Source organism: Cupressus sempervirens, chromosome 9, assembly GCF_028749045.1.
Source record: "Cupressus sempervirens isolate cs-2001-9-10 chromosome 9, ASM2874904v1, whole genome shotgun sequence".
Taxonomy (NCBI): Eukaryota; Viridiplantae; Streptophyta; class Pinopsida; order Cupressales; family Cupressaceae; genus Cupressus; species Cupressus sempervirens.
Window position 1 is genome coordinate 502,047,567 of NC_143126.1, and position 5,918 is coordinate 502,053,484.

At 29.2% G+C, this 5,918-nt stretch overlaps 1 pseudogene; it reads left to right on the forward strand.

Annotated features, from left to right (window-relative positions):
* Positions 1-3,667: 3,667 nt before the first annotated feature.
* LOC149539526 (disease resistance response protein 206-like) lies at positions 3,668-4,305 on the forward strand (annotated as a pseudogene).
* Positions 4,306-5,918: the final 1,613 nt, after the last annotated feature.

The following is a 5,918-nucleotide window of genomic DNA, read 5'->3' on the forward strand; positions in this document are numbered from 1 at the left end:
ATCATTTGGCCAATTATTTATTAGTTTTGAATATAAGAGTGAATAAACCATGCTTTGCTCCTATTTTCCTAATCATTTAATCATTTCATGTTATTAATTACCCATCTTTACAAACTTCTCCCAATTGATTACTAATAATTTATTTATTTATTTATATTAACTAATTAATATTACTTTAATTAATTAATAGTTCATTTTTTGAAGAGATTTTTAAGTTTTTTGAAATTCTAATTTCTAAGTCCTACACCTCCCTCTTAATTGTATTTTTCATATCCTCATTTGTGCTTTATTACTTCGGTTAGTTTTCCCCACCTTTTCTCCTTTATTGTCTCCACTAATCATGCTTTCTAATTGAGTACTAATTTTACTTTTCTTCCTTCTTCCATCTTTCCTCTAATTTTGTGTTGTTTTGTGTATTCCAATTTGTGCTTCTAATTTGTCACAATCATGACAATCATTCCAATACACACATCTACTTTTTTGACCTTTGGCTCTCAATCCTATAAATTGATCCTCTTGTGCAAAATTTTTCCTTAATCAAACTCCAATAATTATCATATCCATTACCATCATTTTTCTTTCATATCATTGGTATATTTTGTCAAGATCAAGGGAAACATCAACATTCTTGCAATAGAGAGGAAAGGAGAACATTAGAACCTAATTTGAAGGGGGTGCTGGAGTTTTCATTATTCATTTTATGCATCTTTATTTTAATGGATTCGATTGTAGACTAGGATAGTTTGCATGAAATTTAAGGTTTTGTGGTTGACTCTTTCATGCATATTATTTGGTTTTTAGTATTGCAATACAAAATGTTAAAACCATTAGCTAAGAATCATGAACATAACAACTGAGAAAAATTCAAAAATATAGAACTAAAAATAGACTAAACATATAAAATAAATAGAGAAGGAACCTAAATAAGTTTTCTTGTGGTCTCATTAACGTTTACTTATAATCAGTAGGTCACTTGAGATATCTTTGTTAGGTATTCAAGATCTTATGGAAAGTGGACAATAATCCACTTCAAACTCCCACTTTTCCTTCTATGGTGACCTTTGTTGTTTTCCAATTTAAATTAAAAAAAAAAAAATTCTCTTCAACATTCAAATAAATTCCACATATATTTCTAGTTGGATATTTTAGAACTTATGAGGACCAAACAAATATTTATCTCTTTATATTTCCGCTTTCTTAAATATTAGTCACTATGTCAACCAAACAAACTTGATAAGAGGAATCTTCATTAGGTGAAAATTGAGGGGTTGACCTTTTTGTTTTAGTCTTGGTAGGACCTTTCTTACCACTTGGTATGTTTAGGGATAGATCCTTCCTTAGCAAAGGAAACTAACCTCAAACCATCTTCTATTTTGAAGTCATTTCTTTCAAAATAGAGACTATTTTCAAATAACTTTGATTAGCACCTTCCTCATCATCCTTAGGAATGTAGAAAGCCCTATTTTCTAATTTTGAGGGGGTGGGCTTAAATATCAAGTCCTTCAAAATTCAAAATATCAAACACTCATGTCATAATGGGTTTTTAGGGTTCTTACTATGATCATAAATACTAGCCTCTAATGAGGAAAGAAGATAAAATAAGAAAGAATTTTAAATTTTATGGAAAAAAATATTGTTCTAGACAAAGTGATGGCTGTAAAAAATATGGAACCTTTCATCAAGGAAAAAGTTATAAAATTTTTAACTTCATCATCTCTTCCTAGAGCTCCTTGATGGATTTTGACATATAGCCACTCCTTTTCTTCTTGATAAGAGTCTCCACTTGATCATACTTGACAAAATCATCCACCATGTTATCTAAGTATTTCCTAATAAATAATTTATTCCCCTCCATAGGAATCTTCGTGACATAGGCAATGAATTCTTGTCACAACCTATATTTGACCAAAAATGTAAAATTTCTTATTCATCCTACTATCCATAACATATTTTGTAACATTGGGATCATATCTATGTGTGTTCAAGAAATCAAATAACCATTTTTTTGAAATAATTCTCCATCAAATTGGAACCTTATATGAACTTGATTGCAATGTGGAGGTTCAAGCCTATTTCTATCTCCTCCCATGTTGCTAATGACAATGGGAGTCTCTAGAAGATTGAAAATGAAAAAATATCATATGACATAATTGTGAATTCAATATAATAGAATGACAAAGAAAAAAATAGAAAGACTTTGACGGAAACTTCTAGTCTATTATAAAATTAATAATCAACGTTGCTTAAATTACTAGTAGGGATCTTGAGTATGTCTCCAATAAAAGTCAATCATTATGAAGACATCATCAATATATATATGAGAGATATGACTCCATTTCACTACATTCTAGACACTCATATTAGTAAAAAAATTCCACTAACTTCCTTGTTGATATATGATGGATTTGAATTCATTGAAGATGGTTAAAATAGTCTTAGTGTCCTCTATCCAATGTTTTATAGTTCAAACAATTAATTAGTTTCCCTTCATGCATTGAATGATTTTATTTGAATCATCTTCGTACATATCTTAGTAGAATTCATATCTCTACATGCTCTAAGGCCATTGGGAGAATTAATAGCTTTGATATTATGCTTTGTCTAATATCAAAAAACTAATTAATTTTTTATGTTGTCCATCAAGAACTAATGTAAATTTTCTTACAATACTAAAAAAATAAAAATTATTTTCAATTTGAATTAATTTCTAACAGATGTAGATGTACTTGTCCTCAACATTACATGATTGTAAGAAAGACTATTTAATTTCTTACTTTCTTTATTCTTATTTTAAAATATAGTCATGAACATATTCATATTATACATGTTATGTGGCTGATAACAAATTATTAGTAAAACTTAATTGATTCATACTTATGTATAGTAGGCTATGAGCGCCACGGTAACAATTTCAAAAAAAATGTTCCATGCTCAATAGACTAAATATTAATTTGTCAGGGTATATGAATGTCTATGTATAATTAGATAAATTCAATATATATATGAATTATTTCATTAGTAGTAACGTACAGGCAACCGATATCTCCAAAAATAGAAACTAAAAGAAATCTGAATAGTTTGTTATGATAAATATTTACCTTATGTTCTTCTACAATAATTAAATGTTATACATTTATACTATGTACCTTTTCTACCACACGTTCACGGTATTTAACCTATTTTCAATGATTATTCCCCATATAATATATTCCGAGAATTCATGCCTCATAAAAAGCCAAATGGTTCTAGCCAAAACTTAACAGGCTTTGCCAGCGTCATCCTGCAAACGCTATCGATAGTTATCAGTAAAAGAGTAAATTCTGTGTACAAAAATTCTCAGTTCAGGTTTTCTTGTGCATTTTATGCACGTACTATTCTTTCTTACCCATGAAGATAGATAAGGGAATCAATAGTTCCTATGAAGCCAAAGGGTTTACGCCAAAACTTACAGGTTCAGTGTTGCGGACTTTGCCTATAAATTTCATTTAAAACGTGCAATTGAGAATCCATCCACTAATTAAAAATTACACGCGTCGAATACGGTGTAAAGATATACAGAGTAAATGTATACAGAATAGTCACGTTGCAATTGCGATGGACGCTATATAAAGCATATGTTTCACCTTGCGAAGTTATATGTAAAGTTGTAGTAGAGATTTTAAGAGATATGGCTTTTCGGTATTGTGGTAGGATAGTGGTGCTCCTCCTCTCGTCCATGATGCTCAGAAATGTAGATGGGCATGCATGGAAGAAGGAACTTCCAAAGCCGTGTAACAATTGGTGCTGTACTTTCATGATATACTTTACAACGGCAAAAATGCCCACAATGCAACTTCTCCTCTGGTTGCAGCCCCTGCGTGGGGTAATCTCACTTCTTTTGCTGATCAATTCTGGTTTCGAGACATGGTTGTGTTTGATGATCCTATTACTCTTGATAACAATCTCCACTCTCCTCCAGTGGGTAGAGCTCAGGGATTTTATTTCTATGACATGAAGACTACTTACAATGCTTAGCTTGGCTTCACATTTGTGCTGAATTCTACGGACTAGAAGGGAACCATTACCTTTAATGGAGCAGACCCAGCTATGGTGAAGTACAGAGATATATCTGTTGTGGACGGAACAGGGATTTCTTGATGGCCAGAGGAATCTCTACAATCAATACATATGCATATTTATGAGGGAGTTGTTTATTTACGCCTCAGGGTTAACATCACACTGTTAGTGTTACTGATCATTGTTAACTGCTTGCAGAGGTCTTATGTAGGGAATTTTTGTCTGTTTATTTGCAAGTCGAGTTTGTAAAAAAGAAAGTTTGACTTTGTTTTGTCTTTAGTACATTTTGTCTGAATTTTAGCTTGTCTAGACTTTTGTATGCCGTCTCAAATCAATCCTTTAAGATGAATATAATCATAGATTTTCTTTTTTGTACTTGTTTTCAGTACACTGCTGCACTAATGAAGGTTTAGAGGGATGAGAAATAGGGTGTTTTAGATATGTTTAGAAATGTTTTTATCATTAATTCCATTTTTCTAGTCTTCCTTTAGTCTTAAAAGCAAGTAAATTTTAAAATTGTTAACTATTATCAAATCTTAAAATAGACTAGGAGAATCTCTTCTATTATACTATTGAAAGTAATTTTTAAAATTAAATAAATGTAACTTCATCTTTAAAGTAAGCTATCTTAGATAGAAAATTAAAATAGACTATGAGAATCTCTTCTATTATACTATTGAAAGTAATTTTTAAAATTAAATAAATGTAGCTTCATCTTTAAAGTAAGCTATCTTAGATAGAAAATTATGTGAAAACTATCATTTAAAAAAAAAATTATTACATGTTCTTTAATATTTTTCTAAAATTAATTGTAGAAAGTCTAATATTATGAATAAATCATGAGATGTGTTCCTAAGCATAGAAACAAAAATATGTAGTGTAATGCATTCAAAATCTAGTTTACTTATCAAATTTATAATTCAACTTACAATATGAGATATTAAGAACTTTAATATAATTTATTTTGTTTATATTTTTACAATATGTATAAGTCAATTCTTTCTCATAAATGTCTAGTAAATGGTTTAAGATGGTTGCTGTCACTAGCATGGCATGCCTTCTAGCTCTATGTGCAATACATATTTCCTAAGTTATGAATCATGGAGACAACAAATGGGAAACCTCATCCCCACACATCACTTGTTAAAACTCGCAAGAACGACAATAGAAGACCTATATGAATAGTGACCAAATGGTGGCTTCAGCCTTGATTTTTTTTTTTCTATTGAGCTATTTAAAATGTGTCACTACACATCAATGACATAAATGAAAGTTAATTAATCATATGTTTACTATTTTTTTTAAATGTATTATATTTCTATTTTCTTCAACATTTTTATTAACAATGATATTTCATCATTATATTTAAAATCTTAGTATAATAGTACTAGTATTTAAATAGTGACCAATGATAATACAAAACCTATAAGAATAGAAACCATGTGGTAAATTCAAACTTGATTATTTCTTTACTAATGAAGTATTTAAACTACAACACTATACATCTGATGACATAAATAAAATTGAATTAAACATATGTTTACTATTTTTTTTATAAAATGAATTAAATTTCTATTATGTTCAACATTTTATATTATCAGTGTTCTGTTAACTTAATATTTAAACTTTTAGTATTGACATCATTGAATATAATAGTACTAGTATTTAAGTAGCAACCAATGATGATAAAAGACCTATAAGAATAGTGACCAAATGGTGATTTCAACCTTGATCATTTCATTACTGATGAGGTATTTAAATTGTGGCACTACATATCCAATGCCATAAATAATTTTTAATTAATCATATGTTTACTATTTATTTTTTTAATAATGATCTTTAACTTAATATTTATACTCTTA